Consider the following 23,087-nt stretch of genomic DNA (forward strand, 5'->3'; position numbering starts at 1 on the left):
ACACCCCCCTCACAGACCTCTCTCTCAACCCTCTGTCTCTCTCACACACCTCTCTCTCTCACCCTCTCTCTCACCCCCTTCTCTCTCTCACACACTTCTCTCTCTCTCACCCTCTCTCTCTCTAACGCCTCTCTCTCACTAACCACTCTCCCTCTTAACCCTCTCTCTCTTTAACCCCTCTCTCTCTAACCCCTCTCCCTCTTAACCCTCTCTCTCTCACACACATCTCTCTCACCCCTTCTCTCTCACCCCTCTCTCTTACCCCACTCTCTCTCACACACACTCTCTCTCACCACTTCTCTCTCACTGCCTCTCTCATCCCCCTCGATCAGGCTACCTCTTCCAGCCCCTCTCACTCTCTCACCCCTCTATCTCTCTCACCCTTTCTCTCTCACCCCCTTCTCTCTCATACCCTCTCTCTCAGGCCCCATCTCTCTCTCACCCCTCTCTCTCAACCCTCACTCTCTCACACCCCTCTCTCACCCCCTCTCTCTCTACTCCCTCTCACCCCCTCTCTCTCATCCCCTCTCTGTCACACACCCCTCTCCTTCACCACTCTTTCTCACACACCCCCTCTCTCACCCCCCTCATTCTCACACCCCTCCTTCTCTCACCCTTCTCTCTCTCACCCCCTCTCTCCCTCACCCCGCTCTATCTGTCATCCCCTCCCTCTCTCCCTCTCTCTCACCCCCCCCACTCTCACACCCTCTCTTTCTTAGCCCTCTCACTCTCTCACACCTCCCACTCTCACCACTCTGATTCTCTCCCACCCCTCCCACTCTCACCACTCTCATTCTCTCTTACCCCTCTCTCTCTTTCACCCCCTCTCTGTCTTACCCCTCTCTCTCACCCCTTCTCTCACACCCTCTCTCTCCCCCATTCTCTCCCCCCTTTCTCTCCCCCACTCTCACTCACCCCCTTTCTCTTTCTCACCCCGATCTTTCCCATACCCTCTCTCTCTCACACTCTCTCAGCTTTCTCTCTCTTTCCCCTCTCTCTCTCTTACCCCCTCTCTCACGACTCTCTCTTACCTTCTCACTCTCACCCTCTCTTTCTCTGCCTGTCCCACTCTCACACCCCGCCACTCTCTCACCCCTCTCTCACTTTTCTCTCTCAACCCTCTCTCATTACCCCTCCCTCTCACACCTCTCTCTCTCCTACCCCTCTCTCTTACACCTCTCTCTGTCTCTCACCTCTGTCTCTCACCTCTGTCTCTCACCCTCTGTCTCTCACTCCTTTTCTCCCACCCTCTCTTTCAGCCCCTCTCTCTCACACCCCCCTCTCTCTCACACACCTCTCTCTCAACCCACTGTCTCTCTCACACCCCTCTCTCTCTCACCCCTGTCTCTCTTACCCCTCTCTCTTACACACCTCTCTCTCACCCTGTCTCTCAACCCCCGCTCTCTCTCATCCCCCCTCTTTCTTACACCCCTCTCTCTGTCACATCCCTCTCTCTCACCCCCTCTCTCTCAACCCTTCTCTCTCACTCCCCCCTCTCTCTCACCCCTCTCTCTCTTACACCCCTCTCTCTGTCACACCCCTCTCTCTCACCCCTCTCACTCTCTCACACCTCTCTCTCTCATTCCCCTCTCCCACCCCCTCTCTCTCACCACCTCTCTGTTACACTCCATCTCTCTCACCTGCTCCCTCCTTACGCTCATTCTCTCTCTTTCTCACTTACACTCTCTATCTTTTTCACTCACTCTCTCTCTTTCTCACCCCTCTCTCTCACCCCTCTCTCTCTTACACCCCTCTCTCTGTCACACCCCTCTCTTTCAGCCCCTCTCACTCTCTCACCCCTCTCTCTCTCTCTCACCCTCTCTCTCTCACCCCTCTCTCTCTCACCCTCCTCTCTCTCACCCACTCTCTCTCACTCATTCTCTTTCACCCCCTCTCTCAGGTCCTCTCTCTCACACCTCTCTCTCACCCCCTCTCTCTCTTACACCTCCTCTCTCTCTCACACCTCCCTCTCCCTCACCCCTCTCTATCATCCCGCTCTCCCTATCACATCTTTCTCTCTCATCCCTCTCTCTCTCATACCCTCTCTCACCGCCCCCTCTCACCCCTCTCTCACCCCCTCTCTCTCACCGCCTCTCTCTCACACCCCTCTCTTTCACCCTCTTTCTCACCCCCCTCTCTCTCACCACCCTCACTCTCACACCACTCTCTCTCTAACGCCCTCTCTCTTACCCCCTCTCTCTCACCCCTCTCTCTCTCACCCCCTCTCTCCCTCACCTCACTCTAGCTGTCGCCCCTCTCTCTCTCTCCCCTCTCTCACTCTCCCACACCCTCTCTTTCTTAGCCCTCTCACTCTCTTACCCCCTCTCTCTCATGCCTCTCTCTCACCTTCTCTCTCTCACCTATTCTTTCTCTGCCTGTCTGTCTCTCACCCCCTCTCTCTTTCTCACCTGCTCTCTTCCACTCCGATCTCTCTCACCCCTCTCTCTCTCACCCCTCTCTCTATTACCTCTCTCTCTCACACACACACCACTCTCTCTCTCAGAACCCTCTTGCTCTACCCAGTTTCTCACAACCTGATCTCTCTCACTCACCCTCTGTCTCACGCCTCTCTCTCTTACACCTCTCTCTATCTCACCCCCTCTCTCTCAGACCCTCTCTCTCTCACCCTCTCACTGTCTTTCACCTCTCTCTCTCTTACCTCTCCCTCTCACCCCCTCTCTCACACGTCTCTCTCTCTTTCAGCCCTTCTTTCTCTCACACCCCCCTCACAGACCTCTCTCTCAACCCTCTGTCTCTCTCACACACCTCTCTCTCTCACGCTCTCTCTTACCCCCTTCTCTCTCTCACACACTTCTCTCTCTCTCACCCTCTCTCTCTCTAACGCCTCTCTCTCACTAACCACTCTCCCTCTTAACCCTCTCTCTCTTTAACCCCTCTCTCTCTAACCCCTCTCCCTCTTAACCCTCTCTCTCTCTCACACACATCTCTCTCACCCCTTCTCTCTCACACCTCTCTCTTACCCCACTCTCTCTCACACACACTCTCTCTCACCACTTCTCTCTCACTGCCTCTCTCATCCCCCTCGATCAGGCTATCTCTTCCAGCCCCTCTCACTCTCTCACCCCTCTATCTCTCTCACCCTTTCTCTCTCACCCCCTTCTCTCTCATACCCTCTCTCTCAGGCCCCATCTCTCTTTCACCGCTCTCTCTCAACCCTCACTCTCTCACACCCCTCTCTCACCCCCTCTCTCTCTACTCCCTCTCACCCCCTCTCTCTCATCCCCTCTCTGTCACACACCCCTCTCCTTCACCACTCTTTCTCACACACACCCTCTCTCACCCCCCTCATTCTCACACACCTCTCTCTCTCACCCTTCTCTCTCTCTCACCCCCTCTCTCCCTCACCCCGCTCTATCTGTCATCCCCTCCCTCTCTCCCCTCTCTCTCACCCCCTCACTCTCACACCCTCTCTTTCTTAGACCTCTCACTCTCTCACACCTCCCACTCTCACCACTCTGATTCTCTCCCACCCCTCCCACTCTCACCACTCTCATTCTCACTTATCCCTCTCTCTCTTTCACCCCCTCTCTGTCTTACCCCTCTCTCTCACCCCCTCTCTCACCCCCTCTCTCTCCCCCATTCTCTCCCCCTTTCTCTCCCCCACTCTCACTCACCCCCTTTCTCTTTCTCACTCCGATCTTTCCCATCCCCTCTCTCTCTCACACTCTCTCAGCCTTCTCTCTCTTTCCCCTCTCTCTCTCTTACCCCCTCTCTCACGACTCTCTCTTACCTTCTCACTCTCACCCTCTCTTTCTCTGCCTGTCCCTCTCTCACACCCCGCCACTCTCTCACCCCTCTCTCTCTCACTTTTCTCTCTCAACCCTCTCTCATTACCCCTCCCTCTCACACCTCTCTCTCTCCTACCCCTCTCTCTTACACCTCTCTCTGTCTCTCACCTCTGTCCCTCACCCTCTGTCTCTCACCCCTTCTCTCCCACCCTCTCTTTCAGCCCCTCTCTCTCACACACCCCTCTCTCTCACACACCTCTCTCTCAACCCACTGTCTCTCTCACACCCCTCTCTCTCTCTCACCCCTGTCTCTCGTACCCCTCTCTCTTACACACCTCTCTCTCACCCTGTCTCTCAACCCCCGCTCTCTCTCATCCCCCCTCTTTCTTACACCCCTCTCTCTGTCACATCCCTCTCTCTCACCCCCTCTCTCTCACCCCTTCTCTCTCACTCCCCCCTCTCTCTCACCCCGCTCTCTCTTACACCCCTCTCTCTGTCACACCCCTCTCTCTCACCCCTCTCACTCTCTCACACCTCTCTCTCTCATCCCCCTCTCCCACCCCCTCTCTCTCACTACCTCTCTGTTCCACCCCATCTCTCTCACCTGCTCTCTCCTTACGCTCATTCTCTCTCTTTCTCACTTACACTCTCTATCTTTTTCACTCACTCTCTCTTTTTCTCACCCCTTCTCTCTCACACCTCTCTCTCTTACACCCCTCTCTCTGTCACACCCCTCTCTCTCACCCCTCTCACTCTCTCAACTCTTTCTCTCACCCCCTCTCTCTCAGGCCCTCTCTTTCAGCCCCCCTCTCTCTCACACACCCTTCTCTCTCTCTCTCACCCTCTATCTCTCTCATCCCCTCTCTCTTACCCCTCTCTCTCACACACACCTCTCTCTCACCCTTTCTCTCTCACCTCTCTCTCTCACACACCCTCTCTCTCTTACCCTCTCTTTCTCACACACCTCTCTCTCACATCCTCTCTCTCACCCCTTCACTCTCAGCCCTCTCTCTCACCCCTCTCTCAGGCCCTCTCTTTCAGCCCCTCTCACTCTCTCACCCCTCTCTCTCTCTCACCCTCTCTCTCTCACCCCTCTCTCTCTCACCCTCCTCTCTCTCATCCTCTCTCTCTCTCTCACTCATTCTCTTTCACCCCCTCTCTCAGGTCCTCTCTCTCACACCTCTCTCTCACCCCCTCTCACTCTTACACCTCCTCTCTCTCACACCTCCCTCTCTCTCACCCCTGTCTCTCATCCCGCTCTCCCTCTCACAGCTTTCTCTCTCATCCCTCTCTCTCTCATACCCTCTCTCACCGCCCCCCTCTCACCCCTCTCTCTCACCGCCTCTCTCTCACACCCCTCTCTTTCACCCTCTTTCTCACCCCCCTCTCTCTCACAACCCTCACACTCACACCACTCTCTCTCTCACGCCCTCTCTCTTACCCCCTCTCTCTCACCCCTCTCTCTCACCCCCTCTCTCCCTCACCTCACTCTAGCTGTCGCCCCTCTCTCTCTCTCCCCTCTCTCACTCTCCCACACCCTCTCTTTCTTAGCCCTCTCACTCTCTTACCCCCTCTCTCTCATGCCTCTCTCTCACCTTCTCTCTCTCACCTATTCTTTCTCTGCCTGTCTGTCTCTCACCCCCTCTCTCTTTCTCACCTGCTCTCTTCCACTCCGATCTCTCTCACACACGCTCTCTCTCACCCCTCTCTCTCTCACCCCTCTCTCTATTACCTCTCTCTCTCACACACACACCACTCTCTCTCAGAACCCTCTTGCTCTACCCAGTTTCTCACAACCTGATCTCTCTCACTCACCCTCTGTCTCACGCCTCTCTCTCTTACACCTCTCTCTATCTCACCCCCTCTCTCTCTCAGACCCTCTCTCTCTCACCCTCTCACTGTCTTTCACCTCTCTCTCTCTCTTACCTCTCCCTCTCACCCCCTCTCTCTCACACACACTCTCTCTCACCACTTCTCTCTCACTGCCTCTCTCATCCCCCTCGATCAGGCTATCTCTTCCAGCCCCTCTCACTCTCTCACCCCTCTATCTCTCTCACCCTTTCTCTCTCACCGCATTCACTCTCATACCCTCTCTCTCAGGCCCCATCTCTCTCTCACCCCTCTCTCTCACCCCTCACTCTCTCACACCCCTCTCTCACCCCCTCTCTCTCTACTCCCTCTCACCCCCTCTCTCTCATCCCCTCTCTGTCACACACCCCTCTCCTTCACCACTCTTTCTCACACACACCCTCTCTCACCCCCCTCAATCTCACACACCTCTCTCTCTCACCCTCCTCTCTCTCTCACCCCCTCTCTCCCTCACCCCGCTCTATCTGTCATCCCCTCCCTCTCTCCCTCTCTCTCACCCCCTCACTCTCACACCCTCTCTTTCTTAGCCCTCTCACTCTCTCACCCCTCCCACTCTCACCACTCTGATTCTCTCCCAACCCTCCCACTCTCACCACTCTCATTCTCTCTTACCCCTCTCTCTCTTTCACCCCCTCTCTGCCTTACCCCTCTCTCTCACCCCCTCTCTCACACCCTCTCTCTCCCTCATTCTCTCCCCCCTTTCTCTCCCCCACTCTCACTCACCCCCTTTCGCTTTCTCACTCCGATCTTTCCCATCCCCTCTCTCTCTCACACTCTCTCAGCCTTCTCTCTCTTTCCCCTCTCTCTCTCTTACCCCCTCTCTCACGACTCTCTCTTACCTTCTCACTCTCACCCTCTCTTTCTCTGCCTGTCCCTCTCTCACACCCCGCCACTCTCTCAGCCCTCTCTCTCTCACCCTTTCTCTCTCAACCCTCTCTCATTACCCCTCCCTCTCACACCTCTCTCTCTCCTATCCCTCTCTCTTACACCTCTCTCTGTCTCTCACCTCTGTCCCTCACCCTCTGTCTCTCACCCCTTCTCTCCCACCCTCTCTTTCAGCCCCTCTCTCTCACACCCCCTCTCTCTCACACTCCTCTCTCTCAACCCACTGTATCTCTCACACCCCTCTCTCTCTCACCCCTGTCTCTCTTACCCCTCTCTCTTACACACCTCTCTCTCACCCGCTCTCTCTCATCTCCCCTCTTTCTTACACCCCTCTCTCTGTCACACCCCTCTCTCTCATCCCCTCTCTCTCACCCCTTCTCTCTCACTCCCCCCTCTCTCTCACCCCTCTCTCTCTTACACCCCTCTCTCTGTCACACCCCTCTCTCTCACCCCTCTCACTCTCTCACACCTCTCTCTCTCATCCCCCTCTCCCACCCCCTCTCTCTCACCACCTCTCTGTTACACCCCACCTCTCTCACCTGCTCTCTCCTTACGCTCATTCTCTCTCTTTCTCACTTACACTCTCTATCTTTTTCACTCACTCTCTCTCTTTCTCACCCCTTCTCTCTCACCCCTCTCTCTCTTACACCCCTATCTCTGTCACACCCCTCTCTCTCACCCCTCTCACTCTCTCACACCTCTCTCTCTCATCCCCCTCTCCCACCCCCTCTCTCTCACCCCCTCTCTGTTACACCCCATCTCTCTCACCTGCTCTCTCTTTCTCACTCACTCTCTCTCTTTCTCACTTACACTCTCTATCTTTTTCACTCACTCTCTCTCTTTCTCACCCCCTCTTTCTCTCACCCCTTCTCTCCCAACTCCTCTCTCTCTCCTGCCCTCTCTCTCTCCCCTCTCCCCCACTGTCACTCACCCCCTTTCTCTTTCTCACCTGCTCTCTCCCCACCCCAATCTTTCTCATCCTCCCTCTCTGTCTCACCCTCTCACCCTTATCCCTCTTTCCCCCTCTCTCTTACCCCCTCTCTCACGCCTCTCTCTCACCTTCTCTCTCGCACTCTCTCTTTCTCTGCCTGTCTCTCTCACACCCTTTCTCTTCCTCACCCACTCTCCCTTCCACTCCGATCTCTCTCACACCCCCTCTCTCTCACCACTCTCTCTCACCACTCTCTCTCACCACTCTCTCTCTCACCCCTCTCTCTCACACCCCCTCTCTCTCACACCCTCTCTCTCACCCCTCTCTATCACACCCCTCTCTCTCACACCCCTTCTCTCACCCCTCTCTCTCTCACACCCCCTCTCTCACACCCCCTCTCTCACACCCCTTCTCTCACCCCTCTCTCTCTCACACCCCCTCTCTCACACCCCCTCTCTCTCACCCCTCTCTCTCACCTCTCTCTCTCTCACACCCCCTCTCTCTCTCACACCCCCTCTCTCTCAAACCCCCCTCTCTCTCACACCCCTCTCTCTCACACCCCCTCTCTCTCAAACCCCCCTCTCTCTCACACCCCCTCTCTCTCACACCCCCTCTCTCTCACACCCCTCTCTCTCACACCCCCTCTCTCTCACACCCCCTCTCTCTCAAACCCCCCTCTCTCTCACACCCCCTCTCTCTCACACCCCCTCTCTCTCACACCCCTCTCTCTCAAACCCCCCTCTCTCTCACCCCTCTCTCTCACACCCCCTCTCTCTCACACCCCTCTCTCTCACACCCCCTCTCTCTCACCCCTCTCTCTCACACCCCTCTCTCTCACCCCTCTCTCTCACCGCCCTCTCTCCACCCTCTCTCTCTCAGCCCCCTCCCTCTCTCCCCAGTCTCTCCCACCCTGATCTCTCACACATCTTCTCTCACATGCTTCTCTCTCTCACCCTCTCTCTCTCCCACCCCTCTCTCTCTCTTTCCCCTATCTCTATCTCACCCCCTCTCTCTCAGGCCCTCTCTCTCTCAGCCCCTCTCTCTCTTTCACCCCTCTCTCTCTTACCGCCCTCTCACCCTCTCTCTCTCACCCTCTGTCTCTCATCTTTGTCTCTCTAACTCAGCCTGTCTCTCTCTCACCCCCGTCTCTTTCTCACCCACTCTCTCTTCCACCCCAATCTCTCTCTCACACCCTCTCTCTCCCTCATCCCTCTCTCTCCCTCACCCTTCTCTCCCTTTCACCCTCTCTCTCTCGCCTGTCTCTCTCTCTCTCCCTCTCTCTTAACCCTCTCTCTCACCCCCTCTCCCTCACCCCCTCTCTCTCACCCCCTCTTTCTCACCTCTTCTCTCTCACCCACTCTCTCTTCCACCCCAATCTCTCTCTCACACCCTCTCTCTCTCCCTCACCCCTCTCTCCCTCACCCTTCTCTCCCTCTCACCCCTCTCTCTTGCCCGTCTCTCTCTCTCTCTCTCATCCCCTCTCTCTCACCCCCTCTCTCTCACCCCCTCTCTCTCATCTCCTCTCTCTCATCCCCTCTCTCTCACCCCTTCTCTCTCACCCCTCTCTTTCACCCTCTCTCTCTCAGCCTGTCTCTCTCTCTCACCCCCTCTCTCTTTCACACCCGCTCTCTCTTCCACACCGATTTCTCTCACACAAGCCCTCTAATTCACCCCTCTCTCTCACTCACCCCTCTCTCTCTCCGACCCCTCTCTCTCTCACCCTTCTCTCTCTCCCCCTCTCTCTCACATCCACCTCTCTCTCGCCCTCTCTCACGCCTACAGTTCTCTCACTTTGCCCTCTCTCTCTCACATCTCTCTCTCACCCTCTCTCTCACCCCTTCTCTCTCACATCCTCTCTCTCTCCTACCCGTCCATTTCTTACCCCTCTCTCTCTCACCTCTCTCTCTCACCCCTTCTCTCTCACCCCTTCTCTCTCACACGCACTCTTTCAGCCCCTCTCTCTCACTCTCCCTTCCCTCTCACACACCTCTCTCTCATCCTCTGTCTCTCACTCCTCTCTCTCTTACCACTCTCTCTCTCACCCCCGTCTCTCTCTTATCCCTCTCTCTTACCCCTCTATCTCACACCGCTCCTCTCTCTCACACCGCTTCTCTCTCTCACCCTCTCTCTCTCACCCCCTCTCTCTCTCAACCCCTGTCTCTCACCCCTCGTGCTCTCACCCCTCTCTCTCTCACTCCCTTTCTGTCTCACCACCCCCTCTCTCAAACCCACTCACTCTCTCATCCCCTCACTCTCTCACACCCACACTCTCTCACCTCCTCTCTCTCAATCCCTCTTTCTCACCCCGCTCTCTCTCACACCTCTCTCTCTCCACCTATCTCTCACCCCTCTCTCTCATCGCCCCCTCTCTCAACCCCCCTCACTCTCTCACCCCTCAATCTCACCCCTCTCTCTCTCCCACCTCCCTCTCTCTAACCTATCTCTCTCTCTCAACCCCACCCCCTCTCTCTCTCAACCCCCCCTCTCTCATCCCCCTCTCTCTCACCCCCCTCACTCCCTCATTCTCTCACCCCCTCTCTCTCAACCCCGCTCTCTCATCCCTCCCGCTCTCACCCGTCTCTCTCACCATCCCCTCTCTCAACCCCCCTCACTCTCTCATCCCCTCAGTCTCTCACACCCTCAATCTCTCAAGCCCTCTCTCTTTCTCAAACCCTCTCTCTCTCCCCCTCTCTCTTCCCCTCTCTCTCACCCCTCTCTCTCAACCCCTCTCACACCCTTTCTCTCTTACCCCGTGCTCTCTCTAACCCCCCGCCTCTCACCCCTCTCGCTCACCCCCTCTCTCTCACCCACTCTCTCAATCACACCCTCTCCTTCTCACTCCACTCTCTCTCTTACCCCCTCCACACTTTCTCTCTCAATCACCCCTTGTCTCTCAACCCCTCTCTCTCACCCCTCTCTCTCACCCGCTCTCTCTTTATTACTCACACTCTTATTTTCTCACTTACACTCTCTCTCTCTTTCACTCACTCTCTCTCTTTCTCACCCCGTTTCTCTCTCACACCCCTCTCGCTCACCCTTTCTATCTCACCCCTCTCTCTCTTACTGCTCTCTCTCACCCCTCTCTCTCTGACGCCTCTCTCACACCCCCTCTCTATTCCCCACTTTCACTCACCCCCTTTCTCTTTCTCACCCCACTCTGTCCCCCACCCCAATCTTTCTCATCCTCCCTCTCTGTCTCACCCTCTCACCCTTCTCCTTCTTTCCCCCCCTCTCTCTTACCCCGTCTCTCTCACACCTCTCTCTCACCTTCTCTCTCTCACCCTCTCTTTCTCTGCCGTCTCTCTCACCCCTCTCTCTCTCACCTCTCTCTCTCAGCCCTCTCTCTCTCAGCACCCCTCCCTCTCTCCCCAGTCTCTCCCAACCCTGATCTGTCTCACACGCGTCTCTCTCTCACCCTCTCTCTCTCCCACCCTCTCTCTCTCTTTCCCCTCTCGCTATCTCACTCCCTCTCTCTCACACCCTCTCTCTCTCAGCCCCTCTCTCTCTTTCACCCCATCTCTATCTCTCTCTTACCTCCCTCTCATCCTCTCTCTCTCTCTCACCCCTGTCTCTCGAACTCAGCCTGTCTCTCTCTCTCACCCCCGTCTCTTTCTCACCCGCTCTCTCTTCCACCCCGATCTCTCTCTCACACCCTCCATCGCCTCACCCCTCTCTCTCCCTCACCCTTCTCTCCCTCTCACCCCTCTCTCTCTCTCACTCACGCCTCTCTCTCTCCCTCTCTCTTACCTCTCTCTCTCACCCACCTGTCTCTCACCCTGTCTCTCTCACCCCCCTCTCTCACACCCTCCTTCTCTCACAGCTCCCTCTCACACCCCTTGTCTCTCACCGCCTCTCTCACCCCTCCTCTCAGTCCCTCTCGTTCAGCCCCTCTCTCTCACACCTCTCGCTCTCACCCCCTCTCTCTCACCCCCTCTCACTCTTACACCCCTCTCTCTCACATCTCCTCTCTCTCTCACCCCTCTCTCTCTCTCTCAACCTTGTCTCTCTTTCCCATCTCTCTTACCCCGTCTCTCTCACGCCTCTCTCTCACCTTCTCTCTCACCCTCTCTTTCTCTGCCTGTCTCTCTCTCACCCCCCTTTCTCTCTTACCCCCCTCTCTCTCACACACCTCTCTCTCTCACCGCTTCTCTCTCACACCTCTCTCTCCCCTCAGTCTCTCCCACCCTGATCTCTCTCTCACACCTTCTCTCTCACATCTCTCTCTCTCAGCCCTCTCTCTCTCCCCAGTCTCTCCCACGCTGATCTCTCTCTCACACCTCTCTCTCACCCTCTCTCTGTTACCCCTCTCTCTTTCACTCCCCTCTCTCTCTCTTACGTCTCTCTCCCCCTCTCTCACTCAACACCTTTCTCTTTCGCACCCGCTCTCTCCCCCACCCCTATCTTTCTCATTCTCCCTCTCTCTCTCACCATCTCACCCTTCTCTTTCGCTCTCTCTCTCTCTCTCTCCAACCCCCTCTCTCCTACTCCCTCTCTCTCACCCCCTCACCTCCACTCTTTCTCTTACCCCCTCTCATTCTTTCCCCTCTCTCTTTCTCCCCATCTCTCCCTTTTTCACCCTCCTCTCTCTCTCTCACCCCCTTCGCTCTCTCCCTCTCATCTCACCCTCTCTCTCACATCCCCTCATCCACTCTCTCTGACACCCTCTCTCTCACCCCACTCTCTCACCCCCTCTCTCCCTATCCCCTCTCTCTCTCTCAGCCCCCTTTCTCTCTCAGCCCGTTCGCACTCTCACCCCGCTCTCTGACCCCCTCTCTCCCTACCCCCTCTCTCTCTCAGCCCCCTCTCTCTCTCAGCCCCCTTTCTCTCTCAGCCCACTCGCTCTCTCACCCCGCTCTCTCTCACCCCCTCTCTACCTAACCCCTCTCTCTCAGCCCCTTTTCTCTCTCAGCCCGTTCACTCTCTCACCCCGCTCTCTCTCACCCCCTCTCTCCCTACCCCCTCTCTCTCAGCCCCCTTTCTCTCTCAGCCCGTTCGCACTCTCACCTCGCTCTCTGACCCCCTCTCTCCCTACCCCCTCTCTCTCTCAGCCCCCTCTCTCTCAGCCCCCTTTCTCTCTCAGCCCACTCGCGCTCTCACCCCGCGCTCTCTCACCCCTCTCTCCATACCCCCTCTCTCTCAGCCCCCTTTCTCTCTCAGCCCACTCGCTCTCTCACCCCGCTCTCTCTCACCACCTCTCTCCCTACCCCCTCTCTCTCTCAGCCCCCTTTCTCTCTCAGCCCGTTCACTCTCTCACCCCTCTCTCCCTTACCCCCTCTCTCTCAGACCCCTTTCACTCAGCCCCCTTTCTCTCTCACACCTTGCTCTATCTCTCATCTCTTCTCTCTGCCCCTCTCTCTCACTGTCTCTTTTCCTCTCACCCCCTCTCTCTCACCCCCTCTCTCTCATCCACTCTCTCTCAGCCCCCTCTCACTCAGCCCACTTTCTCTCTCAAACCCCCTCACCCCACTCCCTCTCTCATCTCTCCCCTCTCTCTCACACACTATCTCTCTCTCACCCCTCACTCTCTCTCTCACACCCCTCAATCCCCCCTCTCTCTCCCCTCTCTCACACCCTCTCTCTCTCACTGCCTTCTCTCTCACCCCCCTCACCCCATCTCTCACCTACCCTCTCTCTCACACCCCTCTCTCTCTCACTGCCTTCTCTCTCACCCCCCTCACCCCATCTCTCATCACCCCTCTCTCTCACACCCCTCTCTCACCCTCTCTCTCCCACCCCCTCACCCCCACTCTCTCACCTGCTCTCTCGCTCGCTCAAACCACCTCTCTCTCTTAATCCCTCTCTCTCTCTCACGCCCTCTCTTCCACCCCTCTCAGACTCACCTCCACTCTTTCTCTCCCCCTTTGTCTCTCCCCCTTTGTCTCTCCCTCTTTCTCTCTCGACCCCCTCACATCACCCCCTCTCTCACACACCTCTCATCCCCTCTCTCTCTCTCACCTGCTCTCTCGCTCTCTAAAACAATCTCTCTCTTACCCCCTCTCTCTCATTCCTCTCTCTTTCACTCTCACCCCTCTCTCTTTCTCAGCATCACTATCTCACCCCCTTCTCTCTCTCAACCCCCTTTCTCACTCCCCTCTCAACCCCTCACCCACATTCTCTCTCGCTCTCAAACCTCCTCTCTCTTACCCTTCTCTCTCTCCCTCCCTCCCTCTCTCCCACTCAGTGTCTCTCTCTCTCTCACCCCATCTCACTCACACCGTCTCTCTCTTTCAACCCCTCTCTCTCCCACGCCCTCTCTCCCAGCCCCTCTCTATCTCACCTCCACTCTTTCTCTGACCCACTCTCACACCCCCTTTGTCTCTCCTCTTTTCTCTCTCACGCCCCTCACATCGCCCTCTCTCTCTCTCACCCTCTGTCTCACTCACCCGCTGTCTCTCCCACCCTACTCTCTCTCCCACCCCTCTCTCTCTCTCCCACCCACTCTCTCTCGCCCCTCTCTCCCACCCACTCTCTCTCACCCTCTCTCTCTCTCATCCTTCTCTCTCTCTCTCTCACCCCTCTCTCTCCCATCCCCATCGCTCTCCCACCCTGTCTCTCACGAACCCCTTTCTCTCTCACACCCTCTCTCTCAACCCCCCTCTCTCATCCCCCTCTCTCTCATCCCCCTCTCTCTCGATCCCTCTCTCTCAACCCCTCTCTCACTCCTCTCCCTCAATCTCTTCTCTCTCTCAACTGTCGCTCTCTCTCCCCCTCTCTCTCACCCTCTCTCTCTCTCACCCCCTCTGTCTCACCCCCTCTCTTTCTCACGCCATCTCTCTTTTACCCCTCTCTCTCTCTCCCCTCTCTCTCACGCCCCCTCTCTCCCCCTCTCCCCCTCTCCGCCTCTCTCTCCCACTCTCTCCCACCCCCTTCCACCCCGTCTCGTTCACTTTCCCTCTCTTTCTCACCCCCACTCTCTCTCACTCTCTATCTCACCCTTCTCTCTCTCACCCTTCTTTCTCTCACCCCGCTCTCTCACCACCCCTCTCTCTCACCCCCCTTTCTCTCACCCCCCTCTCTCTCTCATCCCCTCTCTCTCAGCCCCACTCTCTCTCACTCTCTCTCTCTCAGCCCTCTCTCTCACCCCGCTCTCTCTCAACACCCCTCTCTCTCAACCCCCTCTCTCTCACCCCCCTCTCTCTCACCGCCCCTCTCTCTCGGTCCCCCCTCTCTCACACTCCCTCTCTCACCCCCACTCTCTCTCACTCTCTCTCTCACCCTTCTCTCTCTCACACCTCTCTCTCTCACCCCACTCTCTCTCACCGTCCCTCTCTCTCAACCCCCTCTCACATTCCCCTTTCTCTCACCCACCTCTCTCTGTCTCTCTCATCCCTTCTCTCTCACCGCCACTCTCTCTCACTCTCTCTCTAACCCCTCTCTCTCACCCCGCTCTCTCACCGCCCCTCTCTCTCACCGCACCTCTCTCTCACCCCCCCCCCCACACTCACCTTTTTCTCATACCCCTCTCTCTCATCCCCTCCCTCTCACCCCCACTCTCTCTCTCACTCTCTCTCCCAAACCCCTCTCTCACTCCCCCTCTCTCACCCCCTCTCTCTCACCCCCTCTCTCTCTCACCGCCCCTCTGTCTCACCCGCTTTCTCTCGCACCCCCTCTCTCACCCCATCTGTCTCAGCCCATGTCTCACCACCCCTCTCTCTCATACCCCTCTCTCAACCCCCATCTCACAACCCCCATCTCTCAAACCCCTCAATCTCTCCCACCTCACTCCCTCTCTCACCCTCTCACCCTCTCTCTCTGTCACCCCTCTCTCTCCCTCGCACCCCAATCTCTCTTATTCTTATTCCCCTCTCTCTCACCTCCCTCTCTCACTCTCTCTCTCACACACACTCACACACATCCTCCCTCTCTCCCAACCCTCTTTCTGTCTCTTTCTAATCCCCTCTCCGTCCTTCTCACCCCGCTCGCTCTAACCCCCTCTCACTCTCACCCGCTCTCCCTCACCCCTCTCTCATAACCCCCTCTCTCTCACTGTCTCTTTCTCATCCCCTCTCCCTCCTTCTCACCCCTCTCTCTCTCCAAAACACTTCTCTCTCACTTTCTCTTTCTCACTCCCCTCATCCACCTCTCTCTCTCTCACCCGCTCTTACTCGCTCTCTCAAACCCCCTCTCTCTCGCAACCCCCCTCTCTCACCCTCTCTCTCTCACCCCCCTCTCCCCCTCTCTCTCTCACCCGCTCTCTCTCGCTCTCTCAAACACCCTCTCTCTCTCAACCCTTCTCTCTCACTCTCTCTCTCACCCCCATCCTCCTCTCTCTATCTCACCCGCGCTCTCTCGCTCTCTCAAGCCCCCTCTCTCTCTAAAACCCCTCTCTCTCACCCTCTCTTGCTCACACCATCATCCTCCTCTCTCTCTCTCACCCTCTCTCTCACCGCTCTCATCCTCCTCTCTCTCTCTCTCACCCGCTCTCTCGCTCTCTCAAACCCCCTCTCTCACGAAACCCCTCTCTCTCACCTTCTCTCTCTCACTCCCCTCATCATGCTCTCGCTCTCTCACACACCCGCTCTCACCCCACTCATCCTCCTCTCTCTCTCTCTCTCACCCGCACTCTCACGATCTATCAAACCCCCTCTCTCACTAAAACCCCTCTCTCTCACCCTCTCTCTCTCACCCCCCTCATCCTCCTCTGTCTCTCACCCGCTCTCTCTCGATCTCTCAAAACCCCTCTCTCTAAAATCCCTCTCTCTCACCCCACTCATCCTCCTCTCTCTCTCTCACCCGCACTCTCACGATCTATCAAACCCCCTCTCTCACTAAAACCCCTCTCTCTCACTCTCTCTCTCACCCCCTCATCTTCCTCACTCTCTCTCACCCACTCTCTCATTCTCTCAAACCCTCTCTCTCTCCAAAACCCCTCTCTCTGACCCTCTCTCTCACCCCCCTCATCCTCCTCTCTCTCTCTCACACTCTCTCTCTCACCGCCCTCATCCTCCTCCCCCTCTCTCACCCGCTCTCTCGCTCTCTCAAACCCCCTCTCTCTCAACCCTTCTCTCGCACCCTCTCTCTCTCATCCCCCTCATCCTCCTCTCTCTCTCTCACCCGCTCTCTCAAACCCCCTTTCTCTCTAAAACCCCTCTCTCTCACCCTCTCTCACTCTCTCACCACCCTCATCCTCCTCTTTCTCTCTCACCCACTCTCTCTCGTACTTTCAAACCCCCTCTCTCTCAACCCGTCGCTCTGACCCTCTCTCTCTCACCCCCCTCATCCTCCTCACTCTCTCACTCGCTCGCTCTCGCTCTCTCAAACCCCCTCTCTCTCTCACACCCCTCAACATCCTCTCTCTCTCACCCGTTCTCTCTCACTCTCTCAAACACCCTCTTTCTCTAAACCCTTTCTCTCTCACACACTCTCTCTCAAACCCCTCATCCTCCTCTCTCTCTCACCCTCTCTCTCTCACCCCCCTCATCCTCCTCTCTCTCACCCGCCCTCTCTCACTCTCTCAAACCCCCTCTCTCTCTAAAACCCCTCTATCTCACCCTCTCTATCTCACCCCCCTCATCCTCCTCTCTCTCTCACCTGCTCTCTCTCGCTCTCTCAAACCCACTCTCTCTAAAACCCCTCTACCTCACCCTCTCTCTCTCACCCCCTCATCCTCCTCTCTCTCTCTCTCTCACCAGCTCTCTCTCGTTCTCTCAAAGCTCCTCTCTCTCTCAACCCCTCTCTCTCACCCTCTCTCTCACTCCACTCATCCTCCTCTCTCTCTCTCACCCGCGCTCTCTCGCTCTCTCAAACCCGCTCTCTCTCCAAAACCCCTCTCTCTCACCCTCTCTCTCTCACCCCCTCATCCTCCTCTCTCTCTCTCTCACCAGCTCTCTCTCATTCTGTCAAAGCTCCTCTCTCTCTCAACCCCTCTCTCTCACCCTCCCTCTCTCACTCGCCTCATCCTCCCCTCTCTCTCTCACCCGTGCTCTCTCGCTCTCTCAAACCCCCTCTCTCTCAACCCCTCTCTCTCACCCTCTCTCTCACACCACCCTCATCCTCCTCACTCTCTCTCACCCGTTCTCTCTCGCTCTCTCAAACCCCTCTCTCTCTAAACCCCTCTCTCTCACCCTCTCTCTCTCACCCCCCTCATCCTCCTCTCTCTCTCTCACCCGCGCTCTCGCTCTCTCAAACCTCCTCTCTCTCAACCTCTCTCTCTCACCCTCTCTCCCTCACCCCCCACATCCTCCTCACTCTCTCTCACCTGCTCTCTCTCGCTCTCTCAAACTCCGTCTCTCTCTATAATCCCTCTCTCTCACCCTCTCTTTCTCACCCCCCTCATCCTCCTCTCTCTCTCTCACCCGCTCTCTCTCGCTCTCTCACATCCCCTCTCTCTCTCAACTCCTCTCTCTTACCCTCTCTCTCTCCCACCGCTCTCATCCTGCTTTCTCTCTCTCACCAACTCTGTCTCACTCTCTCAAACCCCCTATCTCTCGCAACCCCTCTCTGTCACCCTCTCTCTCTTTCAACCCCCTCATCCTCCTCCCTCTCTCTCACCCGCTCTCTTAAACCCCCCCTCTCTCTCAACCCCTCTCTCACCCTCTCTCTCTCGCACTCCTCCCATCCTCCTCTCTCTCACCCGCTCTCTCTCAAACCCCCTCTCTCTCTAAAACCCTCTCTCTGACCCTCTCTCTCTCTCACCCCCTCATCCTCCTCTCTCTCTCTCTCACCTGCTCTCTCTCACTGTCTCAAACCCCCTCTCTCACTAAAACCCCCCTCTCTCACCCTCTCTCTCTCTCTCGCCCCCCTCATCCTCCTCTCTCTCTCACCCGCTCTCTCTCGCTCTCTCAAACCCCATTTCTTTCTAACCCCCTCTCTCACACCCTCTCTCTCACGCCCTCGTCGTCCTCTCGCTCTCTCACACACTCTCTCTCACCCCCCTCATCCTCCTCTCTCTCTCAACCGCTCTCTCTCGCTCTCTCAAACCTCCCCTCTCTCTAAATCCCCTCTCTCTCACAACCCCTCTCTCTCACCCCCCTCATCCTCCTCTCTCTCTCTCACGCGCTGTCTCTCGCTCTCTCAAACCACCTCTCTCTCTCAACCCCTCTCTCTCACCCTCTTTCTCTCACGCCCCTCATCCTCCTCTCTCTCACCCGCTCTCTCTCGCCCTCTCAAACCCTCTCTCTCTCCAAAACCTCTCTCTCTCACCCTGTCTCTCTCACCGCCCTCATCCTCCACTCTCTCTCTCACCCGCTCTCTCAAACCCCCTCTCTCTAAAGCCCCTCTCTCTCACCCTCTCTCTCTCTCATCACACCTTATCCTCCTCTCTCTCACCCACTCTCTCGTACACTCAAACGTCCTCTCTCTCAACCCCTCGCTCTCACCCTCTCTCTCACCCCCTCATCCTCGTCACTCTCTCTCACCCGCTCTCTCTCACTCTCTCAAACCACCTCTCTCTCAACCCCTCTCTCTCACCCTCTCTCTCAAAACCCTCATCCTCCTCTCTCTCTCTCACCCTCACTCTCTCACCCCCTCATCCTCCTCTCTCTCTCACCCGTTCTCTCTCGCTCTCTCAAACCCCTCTCTCTCTAAACCCCTCTCTCTCACCCTCTCTCTCTCACCCCCCTCATCCTCCTCTCTCTCTCTCACCCGCTCTCTCTCACCCCCCTCATCCTCCTCTCTCTCTCTCACCCACGCTCTCGCTCTCTCAAACCTCCTCTCTCTCTAAACCCCTCTCTCTCACCCTCTCTCTCTCACCCCCCTCATCCTCCTCTCTCTCTCTCACCCTCTCTCCCTCACCCCCCACATCCTCCTCACTCTCTCTCACCTGCTCTCTCTCGCTCTCTCAAACTCCGTCTCTCTCTATAATCCCTCTCTCTCACCCTCTCTTTCTCACCCCCCTCATCCTCCTCTCTCTCTCACCCGCTCTCTCTCGCTCTCTCACACCCCCTCTCTCTCTCAACTCCTCTCTCTCACCCTCTCTCTCTCTCCCACCGCTCTCATCCTGCTCTCTCTCTCTCACCAAATCTGTCTCACTCTCTCAAACCCCCTATATCTCGCAACCCCTCTCTGTCACCCTCTCTCTCTTTCAACCCCCTCATCCTCCTCCCTCTCTCTCACCCGCTCTCTTAAACACCCCCTCTCTCTCAACCCCTCTCTCACCCTCTCTCTCTCGCACTCCTCCCATCCTCCTCTCTCTCACCCGCTCTCTCTCAAACCCCCTCTCTTTCTAAAACCCTCTCTCTGACCCTCTCTCTCTCTCACCCCCCTCATCCTCCTCTCTCTCTCACCTGCTCTCTCTCGCTGTCTCAAACCCCCTCTCTCACTAAAACCCCCCTCTCTCACCCTCTCTCTCTCTCGCCCCCTTCATCCTCCTCTCTCTCTCACCCGCTCTCTCTCGCTCTCTCAAACCCCATTTCTTTCTAACCCCCTCTCTCACACCCTCTCTCTCACGCCCTCGTCGTCCTCTCGCTCTCTCACACACTCTCTCTCACCCCCCTCATCCTCCTCTCTCTCTCACCCGCTCTCTCTCGCTCTCTCAAACCTCCCCTCTCTCTAAATCCCCTCTCTCTCACAACCCCTCTCTCTCACCCCCCTCATCCTCCTCTCTCTCTCTCACGCGATGTCTCTCGCTCTCTCAAACCACCTCTCTCTCTCAACCCCTCTCTCTCACCCTCTTTCTCTCACACCCCTCATCCTCCTCTCTCTCACCCGCTCTCTCTCGCCCTCTCAAACCCTCTCTCTCTCCAAAACCTCTCTCTCTCACCCTGTCTCTCTCACCGCCCTCATCCTCCACTCTCTCTCTCACCCGCTCTCTCAAACCCCATCTCTCTAAAGCCCCTCTCTCTCACCCTCTCTCTCTCATCACCCCTTATCCTCCTCTCTCACCCACTCTCTCGTACACTCAAACGTCCTCTCTCTCAACCCCTCGCTCTCACCCTCTCTCTCACCCCCTCATCCTCCTCACTCTCTCTCACCCGCTCTCTCTCTCACTCTCTCAAACCACCTCTCTCTCAACCCCTCTCTCTCACCCTCTCTCTCTCAAACCCCTCATCCTCCTCTCTCTCTCTCACCCTCACTCTCTCACCCCCTCATCCTCCTCTCTCTCTCACCCGTTCTCTCTCGCTCTCTCAAACCCCTCTCTCTCTAAACCCCTCTCTCTCACCCTTTCTCTCTCACCCCCCTCATCCTCCTCTCTCTCTCTCACCCGCTCTCTCTCACCCCCTCATCCTCCTCTCTCTCTCTCACCCGCGCTCTCGCTCTCTCAAACCTCCTCTCTCTCAACCTCTCTCTCTCACCCTCTCTCCCTCACCCCCCACATCCTCCTCACTCTCTCTCACCTGCTCTCTCTCGCTCTCTCAAACTCCGTCCCTCTCTATAACCCCTCTCTCTCACCCTCTCTTTCTCACCCCCCTCATCCTCCTCTCTCTCTCTCACCCGCTCTCTCTCGCTCTCTCACACCCCCTCTCTCTCTCAACTCCTCTCTCTCACCCTCTCTCTCTCCCACCGCTCTCATCCTGCTCTCTCTCTCTCACCAAATCTGTCTCACTCTCTCAAACCCCCTATCTCTCGCAACCCCTCTCTGTCACCCTCTCTCTCTTTCAAACCCCATCCTCCTCCCTCTCTCTCACCCGCTCTCTTAAACCCCCCCTCTCTCTCAATCCCTCTCTCACCCTCTCTCTCTCGCACTCCTCCCATCCTCCTCTCTCTCACCCGCTCTCTCTCAAACCCCCTCTCTCTAAAACCCTCTCGCTGACCCTCTCTCTCTCACCCCCCTCATCCTCTCTCTCTCACCTGCTCTCTCTCGCTGTCTCAAACCCCCTCTCTCACTAAAACACCCCTCTCTCACACTCTCTCTCTCTCGCCCCCCTCATCCTCCTCTCTCTCTGACCCGCTCTCTCTCGCTCTCTCAAACCCCATTTCTTTCTAACCCCCTCTCTCACACCCTCTCTCTCACGCCCTCGTCGTCCTCTCGCTCTCTCACACACTCTCTCTCACCCCCCTCATCCTCCTCTCTCTCTCACCCGCTCTCTCTCGCTCTCTCAAACCCCCCCTCTCTCTAAATCCCCTCTCTCTCACAACCCCTCTCTCTCACACCCCTCATCCTCCTCTCTCTCTCTCACGCGATGTCTCTCGCTCTCTCAAACCACCTCTCTCTCTCAACCCCTCTCTCTCACCCTCTTTCTCTCACGCCCCTCATCCTCCTCTCTCTCACCCGCTCTCTCTCGCCCTCTCAAACCCTCTCTCTCTCCAAAACCTCTCTCTCTCACCCTGTCTCTCTCACCGCCCTCATCCTCCACTCTCTCTCTCACCCGCTCTCTCAAACCCCCTCTCTCTAAAGCCCCTCTCTCTCACCCTCTCTCTCTCTCATCACCCCTTATCCTCCTCTCTCTCACCCACTCTCTCGTACACTCAAACGTCCTCTCTCTCAACCCCTCGCTCTCACCCTCTCTCTCACCCCCCTCATCCTCCTCACTCTCTCTCACCCGCTCTCTCTCACTCTCTCAAACCACCTCTCTCTCAACCCCTCTCTCTCACCCTCTCTCTCTCAAACCCCTCATCCTCCTCTCTCTATCTCACCCTCACTGTCTCACCCCCTCATCCTCCTCTCTCTCTCTCACCCGCTCTCTCTCGCTCTCTCAAACCCCCCTCTCTCTAAAACCCCTTTCTCTCACTCTCTATCTCACCCCCCTCATCCTCCTCTCTCTCTCTCACCCGCTCTCTCTAGCTCTCTCAAACCCCTCTCTCTCTCAAAAACCCCACTCTCTTACCCTCTCTCCCTCACACGCCTCATCCTCCTCTCTAACTCTCTCAACAGCTCTCTCTCGCTCTCTCAAACCTCCTCTCTCTCAACCCCTCTCTCTCACCCTCTCTCTCTCACCCCCCTCATCCTCCTCTCTCTCTCTCACCCGTGCTCTCTCGCTCTCTCAAACCCCCCTCGCTCAACACCTCTCTCCCACGCTCTCTCTCTCTAACCCCCCTCATCCTCCTCTCTCTCTCTCACACTCTCTCTCTCTCACCGCACTCATCCTCCTCCCCCTCTCTCACCCGCTCTCTCTCGTTCTCTCAAACCCCCTCTCTCTCAACCCCTCTCTCGCACCCCCTCTCTCTCTAAAACCCCTCTCTCGCACCCTCTCTCTCTCACCCCTCTCATCCTCCTCTCTCTCTCTCACCCACTCTCTCATACTCTCAAACCCCCTCTCTCTCAACCCATCGCTCTCAACCTCTCTCTCTCACCCCCCATCCTCCTCACTCTCTCTCACCCGCTCTCTCGCTCTCACAAACCCCCTCTCTCTCAACCCCTCTCTCTCACCCTCTCTCTCTCTCACCCCCCTCATCCTCCTCTCTCTCTCTCACCCACTCTCTCGTACTCTCAAACCCCCTCTCACTCAACCCCTCGCTCTCACCCTCTCTCTCTCACGCCCCTCATCCTCCTCTCTCTCACCCGCTCTCTCACAAACCCCCTCTCTCTCTAAAACCCCTCTCTCTCACCCTCTCTCTCACCCCCCTCATCCTCCTGTCTCTCACCCGCTCTCTCAAAGCCCCTCTCTCTCGCAACCCCTCTCTCTCACCCTCTCTCTCTCACCCCCTCCTCCTCTCTCTCTCACCCACTCTGTCTCGCTCTCTCAAACCCCCTATCTCTCTCAAACCCTCTCTGTCACCCTCTCTCTCTTTCACCCCCCTCATCCTCCTCCCTCTCTCTCACCCGCTGTCTTAAA

Source organism: Chiloscyllium plagiosum, unplaced genomic scaffold (assembly GCF_037043375.1).
Source record: "Chiloscyllium plagiosum isolate Xiang-an unplaced genomic scaffold, Cpla_swu_hap1 HiC_scaffold_31, whole genome shotgun sequence".
In the NCBI taxonomy this organism is placed as follows: domain Eukaryota; kingdom Metazoa; phylum Chordata; class Chondrichthyes; order Orectolobiformes; family Hemiscylliidae; genus Chiloscyllium; species Chiloscyllium plagiosum.